Source organism: Chiloscyllium plagiosum, unplaced genomic scaffold (assembly GCF_037043375.1).
Source record: "Chiloscyllium plagiosum isolate Xiang-an unplaced genomic scaffold, Cpla_swu_hap1 HiC_scaffold_36, whole genome shotgun sequence".
Classification (NCBI taxonomy): domain Eukaryota; kingdom Metazoa; phylum Chordata; class Chondrichthyes; order Orectolobiformes; family Hemiscylliidae; genus Chiloscyllium; species Chiloscyllium plagiosum.
Window position 1 is genome coordinate 43,406,535 of NW_028270174.1, and position 9,286 is coordinate 43,415,820.

Genomic DNA, 9,286 nt, shown 5'->3' on the forward strand with positions numbered 1-9,286 from the left:
GCAGCTCATTCCATACACGTACCATCCCTCTGTGTGAAAAAGTTGCCCGGTAGGTCTCTTTTATATCTTTCCCCTCTCGCCCTAAACCTATGCCCTCTAGTTCTCGATTCCCCAACCCCAGGGAAAAGACTTTGCCTATTTACCCTATCCATGTCCCTCATGATTTTGTAAACCTCTAAGGTCACCCCTCAGCCTCCAACGCTCCAGAGAAAACAGCCCCGGTCTGTTCAGCTTCTCCCTATAGCTCAAATCCTCCAACCCTGGCTGTACGGCCCTTTCCAATCATAAATCATTTTTCCTTGTGAGCAGTTCTGCATGTAGATTCAGTGGCTTTTCACAAGAAGGCAGGATTTATGGATAGGCGATGGCCTGGTTATTTCTGATGGACGGACAGTGGATTTCCAGTATCGATGATGGGAGTTACATAGCAGAAAATGTTGCCTGGGAAGTTTTAATTTTCCTGTGGGCAATTTCTGTCTGTTTTCATTAGGAAAAAAGGAGATTGAGGGGTGGGGTCCTGATTGAGGTCTAGAAAATCATGAAGGGTATAGATAGGGCTTTTTCCCAGGGTAAGAGATTCAATAACAAGTGGTCACACGTTCTTGGTGAGAGGTGAAGAGTTTAAGAGGGATACACGCAGAGAGTACTTTACACAGAGTGTGGTAGTGTCTGGAACACATTACCAACAGAGGTAGTAGAGGCAGCCATGGTAGATTCATTTAAGGTGCATCTGGACAGATGCATGAGTAGGTGGGGAGCAGAGGGATACAAATGCTTAGGAATTGGGCGACAGGTTTAGACAGTGGATTTGGATCGGCTCAGTCTTGCAAGGCTGAAGGGCTTGTTCCTAGGCTGTAAATTCTTGTTCTATCTGGAAACTACCAGAATGATCCATTTTAAATCAGAGATTTCAAATGAGTTAGATGAAATTAAGTAAAATAGTATAACACCAGAGTAAGTATTTCTTCCCGGACCCTATATACTCAAATTCTTATCTGAACCCCCATCCCTTCCTCTGCACTGCTGATCTAGGCCTGGCAACACCAACCCTCTCTCCAGTCAGACATGCCCTCTACCAGACTCCGACCAAGACACACCAGTGCCCTACCCACCTGGCATCTTATTTCTAATAGCACTATCTACATATTCATACAAAAAGGTCTCCTAGATGCACTTTATAAATTCCACATTGTCTCATACTAAGGGAATCCCAGTCAAGGTTGGTAAAGTCAAAATCCCCTGCAATCTGAAAACCTTGTTTTTCTCACATGATTCTGTTATTTGCCTACATATTTGCTCCTCTATCGCCCTCTGGTGGAAACCTGTAGTGTAATGCCAGCAAGGTAACTGCTGGGATCGTGAGGAAAGAGATCAATCTGAGACTGGTACAGTTGAGAACAGGAGCGAGTCAAACAGTCAGGACAGGCAGGGACAGGGTAGGACTAAATTAAACTGCATTTATTTCAATGCAAGGGCCCTAACAGGAAAGGCAGATGAACTCAGGGACATGGAACATGGTTAGGAACATGGAGCTGGGATATCATAGCAATTAAAGCAACATGGCTCAGGGATAGGCAGGACTGGCAGCTTAATGTTCCAGGATGCAAATGCTACAGGAAGGATAGAAAGGGGGGCAGGAGAGGAGGGCGACTGGTGTTTTTGATAAGGGATAGCATTACAGCTGTGTTGAGGGAGGATATCCCTGGAAATACATCCAGGGAAGTTATTTGAGTGGAACTGAGAAATAAGAAAGGGATGATCACCTTTATTGGGATTGTATTATAGACCCCCTAATAGTCAGAGGGAAATTGAGAAACAAACTTGTAAGGAGATCTCAGCTATCTGTAAGAATAAGGTAGGGGATTTTAACTTTCTGAACATAGACTGGGACTGCCATAGTGTTAAGGGTTTAGATGAAGAGGAATTTAAGTGTGTACAAGAAAATTTTCTGAGTCAGTATATGGATGCACTTACTAGAGAAAACTTGACCTACTCTTGGGAAATAAGGCAGGACAGGTGACTGAGGTATCAATGGGGGAGCACTTTGGGGCCAGCAACCATAATTCTATTAGATTTAAAATAGTGATGGAAAAGGATAGACCAGGTCTAAAAGTTGAAGTTCTAAATTGGAGAAAGGCCAATTTTAACGGTATTAGACAAGAATTTTCAAAAGCTGATTGGGGGCAGATGTTCGCAGGTAAAGGGACGGCTGGAAAATGAGAAGCCTTCAGAAATGAGATAACAAGAATCCAGAGAAAGTATATTCCCGTTAGGGTGAAAGGAAAGGCTGGTAGGTATAGGGAATGCTGGATGACGAAAGAAATTGAGGGTTTGGTTAAGAAAAAGAAGGAAGCATATGTCAGGTATAGACAGGATAGGTTGAGCGAATCCTTAGAAGAGCATAAAGGCAGTAGGAGTATACTTAAGAGGGAAATCAGGAGGGCAAAAAGGGGACATGAGATAGCTTTGGCAAATAGAATTAAGGAGAATCCAAAGGATTTTTACAAATACATTAAGGACAAAAGGGTAACTAGGGAGAGAATAGAGCCCCTCAAAGATCAGCAAGGCGGCCTTTGTGTGGAGCCGCAGAAAATGGGGGCGATACTAAACAGCAAGAGTCCCAGCAATCATGTCTCTAGCTTCCCACAGAGTTCTCGGGTACACCGGATCGGGTCCTGGGGATTTATTCACCTTTATGCGTTTCAAGACATTCAGCACTTCCTGCTATGTAATATGGACATTTTGCAAGGTGTCACCATTTATTTCCCTATAGTCTATATCTTCCGTATCCTTTTCCACAGTAAATACTGAATGTCTTGAAACGCATAAAAGTGAATAAATCCCCAGGACCCGATCAATAAATCCCACACCACCCCCACCCCGCCCCACACCCACCACCAAACCATCATCACCTCAAGGGATCTCCCACCCACAGCTTCCAACCTCATAGTCTGGGAACCCTGCATCGCCTGGTTCTACTTCCTACCCAAGATTCACAAGCCAGACAGCCCCAGCTGACCCATTATCTTGGCCTGTTCCTGCCCCACTGAACATATCTCCACGTACCTTTATACTGTTCTATCCCCCAAGTCCAGGAACTCCTCTCAAGCATTTGGGACACCATGCATGCCCTCTACCTCCTCCAAGACTTTCGTTTACCTGGCCCCCAACATTATTTTCACCATGGACATCCAGTCCCTATACACCTCTATCTGCCACGATGAAGACCTCCAATTCTTCAGATGAGATGCTGATTACTGCAATCTATTAGAATCAACTTATACAATAATGTCCTCGTGAAAGACCATCTAGATAGGAAATTCTTTACCTTTGTTCACCTCCATGCCAAAACTAAACTGTTGGATATAGATAATCTATAGTTGTCATGTAACTGCAGTTCATTGCGCACTCTGAACCAGATTTACCAGCCACTTGCAATCTCTTCAATTCCACATAAGAGATTAGCCCTTGACTGGACCAAAACAAAGCTCATAACAAAGTAGACTATCTTAGCCTAATAGCTCTCATATGCTGAAGGCTCTCTCTCCTGAAACATAAGGTTCACATTGCACACGTGGAAAGTTCTGCACATCCCAGTAAATAAACACGGCAGTGCCCAAATAAGCAGGTTAAATGTTAGTATTCAGAATGGAATGATGTTACTGGCGGGGTCCTATAGATGTGCATTTTGCACATGTGGAAGGGTTTTGGGGCGCCAGATATTCTACTTTGAAAGGTCCTAGGGAGTGTTGCTGAACAAAGAGTCCTTGAAAGTGGAGTTGCAGGTAGATAGGATCGTGAAGAAGGTGTTTGGTATGCTTTCCTTTACTGGTCAGGACCATGACGGAATACTCCCCACTTGCCTGGATGAATGAAGCCCTCAAGAAGTTTGACACCAGGACAAAGCAGCTTGCTTGATTGGCACCGCATCCACCCCTCCATCACTGAGTAGCAGCAATGTATACTAAACTATCTACAAGATGCACTGCAGAAATTTAAAGTTCCTCTGACAACACCTACCAAATGCACAACGACTTCTATCTGGAGGGACAAGGACAGCAGATTTATGGGAACACCATCCAAATCGCTCACCATCCTGACTTGGAAATATATTGCCATTCTGTCACTGGGTCAAAATCCTGGAATTCCCTCCCTCATGGCATTGTGGGTCATCCCACAGCAGGTGGACTGCAATGGTTCAAGAAGGCAGCTCACCACCACCTTCTCAAGGGCAACGAGGGACAAGCAATAAATGCTGGCCAAGCCGCGATGCCTACATCCAAAAGAGTAAACAGATGAAATATGAACGAAAAATAGGCACTGCTTTAAAACTGGTGAGAAGGTACAAGTAGTTATTTGCAGCTTTGGTACAACAAGCTAAACGTGAGGTGTTGTATTTCACAAAGGTCACTCAGGGCTGGACTCATACATTTAATGGTAAAATCCTATAGAATGTTGTCAAGCAAAGAGATCTTGGGGTGCAGAATCATTGTTCCTTGAAGGTGGAGTCACATATAGACAGGGTAGTGCAGAAGGATTTGGTACCCTTGCCTTTATTGGTCAGTGCATTTGGTATCGGAGTTGGGATTTCATGTTGCGGCTGTATAGGACATTGCCTAGGCTACTTTTAGCGTACTGTATTCAATTCCGGTCTCCCTGCTACAGGAGAGATGTTGTTAAACTTGAAAGAGTTCAGAAAATATTTACAAGGATGTTGCTGGGGTTGGAGGGCTTGAGTTATTGGGAGAGGTTAAATAGGCTAGGGCTATTTTCCCTGGAACAGCGGAGGCTGAGGGGTGACCTGAAAGGTTTATAAAATCATATGGGGCATGGATAGGGCAAATAGTCAAGGTCTTTTCCCCAGGTAGGGGAGTCCAATAAGAAAGGGCTTCAAGGTGAGAGGGGAAAGATTTAAAAGGGACCCAAGGGACAACTTTTTCCATGGAGAGGATGATGAGTGTAGAGAACAAGCTGCCAGAAGTGGAAGAGGCTGGCAGAATTACAACAGTTAATAAGCATCTGAATACTTACGTAGATAGGAAGGGTTTAGAAGGATTTAGGCCAAATGCTGGCAAATGGGACTAGATTAAATTTAAGATATCTGGTCAGCCTGGACGAGTTACACCAAAGGGTCTGTTTCCAGGCTGTCCAATTCTCTGGCTCTTTCACATAGAAAGGTACAGCACAGTACAGGCCTTCAGCCACTATGTTGTGCTGAGGATTAATCCTCATCTAAAATAAAATAACCTAACCTACGCTCTCTTCAATTCACTTCTGTACATGTGCGTGCCCAGCAGTCGCTAAAACGTCCCTATGACTGCTTTCACCACTACTGCTGGCAATGCATTCCACACACACACAACTCTCTGCATAAAGAACCTACCTCTGACGTTTCCTCTATATCTTCCTCCTAACACCTTAAAACTATGATACCTCATGGCGGTCAATCCTGCCCTGGGGAAAAGTCTCTGGCTATCAATTCTACCCATGCCTCTCATTACCTTGTACATCTCGATCAGGTCACCTCTCTTCCATCTTCTCTCCAGAGAGAAAAATCAGAGCTCAGTCAACCTCTCCTCATAAGACAAGCCCTCAAATCCAGGCAGCATCCTGGTAAACCTGCTTTGCACCGTCTCTAAAGCCTCCATACCCTTCCTACAATAAGGTGACCAGAACTGGACAATATTCCAAGTGTGGTCTCCCCAGGGTTTTGTAGGGCTGCAACAAAGCCTCGCAGCTCAAACTCAATCCTCGTGTTAATGAAAGCCAAAACACCATTTGCTTTCTTAATTACCCTATCCACTTGGGTGCAACTTTGAGGTATCTATGCACTTGAACACCAAGATCCTGCTGTTCCTCCACACTGCCAAGAATCCGGTCTTTAATGCTATATTCAGCATTCAAGTTCGACCTTCGAAAAATGCATCACTTCACATTTATCCAGTTGAACTCCATCTGCCATTTCTCAACCCAGCTCTGCATACTGTCAAATGTCACACTCAGCCTGCAATAGCCCTCAATACTACCTACGGCATCTCCTTTAAGTCATCGACAAACATACTGACCTACCCCTCAACTTCCTCATCCAAGTCATTTTTAAAAAAAACTACAAGGAGCAGGGGCCTAAGAACAGAGCCCTGCGGGATTCCACTCACCACTGACCTCCAGGCTGAATGCTTTTCATCTACAACCACTTTCTGCCTTCTGTCAGCCAACCAGTTCGGAATCCAGACAGCCAAGTCACCCTGTATTCCATACCTCCTGACCTTCTGAATGAGCCAACCATGGGGAACCTTATCAAATGCCTTGCTGAAGTCCATGTACACCACATCCACTGCTCAACCTTTCTCGTCACCTCCTCAAAGAACTAAAATCTGTGAGGCATGACCTGCCCCTCTCAAAGCCATGCTGACTACCTCTAATCACGGTATGCTTTTCCAAACAGTCATAAATCGTAACCCTCAGAATTCTTTTCAAAATCTTGCTGACCACAGATGTAAGATTGATTGGTCTGTAGTTACCTGGGTTTTCCCTACTCCCCTTCTTGAAAAGAGGAACATTTGCCTCCCTCCAAACCTCCGGTACAACTCCTGTGGAGAGTGAGGAAGCAAAGATCTTTGCCAGCAGCTTAGCAACTTGGAATAAATCTGGTCTGGCCCTGGTGACTTACCAATCTTAAATTTTGCCAAAATTTCCTGCACATCAACTTCCTCAATCTCCATCTGTTCAAACCTATTTCCCCACTCCTCAAAGTTCTCATTCACAACAAGGTCCCTTTCCTTAGTGAAAACTTAAGCAAAAAAACTAATTTAGGGCTTCCCTGATCTGTTCAGCCTCCAAGCACAAGTTCTCTACGCTATCCCTGATCAGCCCCACCTTCTCCATGAAGATTCTCTCATTCCTCACGTATGAGTAAAATGCCTTTGGGTTCTCCCTAATCCTTCCTGCCAAGCCTTTCTCATGCCCCCTCCTGGCTCTCCTCAGTCCATTTTTGAGCTCCTTCCTGGCAAGCCTGAAATCCTCTAAAGCTGTAATAGACCCTTGCTTCCTCCACCTTACATAAGCTGCCTTCTTCCTTTGAGAAGCTCCTCTGTTCTCCTTATTCAAGGTTCCTTAATTCTCACCTCTTCTTGCCTGTCTCAGAGGAATAAATTTATGCATCACTCACAACTGCTCCTTAAACACAGTCTCCACATGTCTGTGGTGTCATTTCTGTGGAACAATTGCTCCCAACCTGTATTTCCCAACTCCTGTCACCTTGTTCTTCTTGGCAACACCCTTAACAGACACTCAAACTCAATAAAATATCATGCCTATATTCACGCTAATGTGTTATTCAACTAATAAGGTCATACGTATTTTCTTTGTGATTTTCTACACATTCATCAGATGAGATTTTCTCTCCATTACGGTCTCTCCCAGATACAGACAGACACAAGCTAAATCACAGAATTTTAAGAAAAACAAAAACCTTTTCTCAATCTCAAACTCATCTACTTGGACTGCTGAAATAGCTGTAGACTGCCAGAATTAAACTGCCCTGCCACTTGTACAGATCTTTTCTCACTGAATTACAGACTAGACGTCAATCTTTAAAGTCAAATCCATTCCATTCTCCCAGTTTCTCTGTCATATCTGTTCTGATCAAATCACCTTCCACAGGGTTCCTCAGAAATGTCCATCTTTTTCCTCCAGTAAGGATTCCCTACTAACATCGTCCACAGCGCCTTTAGCTGTGTCTGACTCATTTTCCTTACATCTACCCTCAATTCCCTTCCACAACAATGTGGTGCAACTGGTCTTCGCTTTCCACCTCCCACCAGCCTCCACATCCAAAAGATCATAAGCTGCCATTTCTACAATTGTCAGCTGGATGCCACCACCAGACACCATTCCCTCCTTTGTTAGCATTCCACTAACTGTTGCTCTGGAACACCCTGGTTTACTCCTCCTCCCCTTCCAATGCACCTCCACACCCCCCTGCATCTTCCATGCAGTTCCAAAGGGTGCAACATGAGGCCATGTACCTCCACTCTATCCAAAGCCCCATACATACCTTCCACATTAAGCAGTAATTTACCGGCCCTTCACTCAATTTAGCCTGAAGTATTTGCTGCTCACAATGCAGTCTCTTCTACAGTGGGAAGACAGGGTGACCATTTTCAGAACACTTGTACTCTGTCCATAAAATAATGACATGCTTGCAGTTGCCTACTATACACTGACATGTTCCCATGCCAGGAGGAAGTCAGGACTGCAGATGATGGAGATCAGAGTCGAGAGAGTGTGGTGCTGAAAAGCACAGCCAGTCAGGCAGCATCCGAGGAGCACGAAAAATCGACATTACGGGCATAAGCCCATCATTCCCAATGAAGGGAATATGCCCAAAATGCCGATTCTTCTGCTCCTCAGGTACTACCTGACCTGCTGTGCTTTTCCAGCATCACACTCTCGACCATGTTTGCATGACAACATTTGTCTCAGGTATACAGCAGTGCACCAAAGTGCAAAGCAAACTGGACTAACAATACCTCAACTTCTTCTCTGAGCCTTACAGCCTTCAGGACACATTGAATTTAATAATTTTAGACCACAAGCATCCCCTTCCAGGTCTATGACCAACCCCTCCCAACCCCAGGCCCTTTCACCAGATCAAAAACACTTAACTACTTATAACGCAAGGGCTTTGAGGTGGCATCTATTACACATCCCACATTTCAGAGCTGTACAGAAGAGTCAGAAACAGGACTGTCTTGTGCACAAGGATCTTAGTCTCAGCACAGACATCATGGTAGAGAACTCTCATCCTTAGGCATCCAAAGATGTGCTCATGAATTAGATGCAATGTTAAATCTCGACATCAATGTCAGCCTTAGGTAGTTTCTCCAGATACGCTCCATTTTGGAAGGATTGCTCCATAGATCTTAATGGAGGGATGGACAGGAACTTGACCTGGACAGGTTTGTAAAGGATTCGAGTCTTCATGAGGTTCGGCTGAGACTAATTCTTCAGTATGCTTCTGCAGAAGTGTTAAATGAGGCTTGAGGATTCTCTTTCAAGGATGCAGACGTGATGTTGTCGTCAGGTACTGAAAGTCCACAAGCAATGTAGTGTCATTTTCTTCCTGGATTTCAAATCAGTAGAATCATAAAAATTATAGCATTACAGAAACCCTAGAGTGCAGGTAGAGGCCATTCAACATTTTCTTAATGAACTATATAGTCATTTTACATGTAGGAGCATCCAGCTAAGGCAACATACATATTAATTGGGTGACCGTTACAAT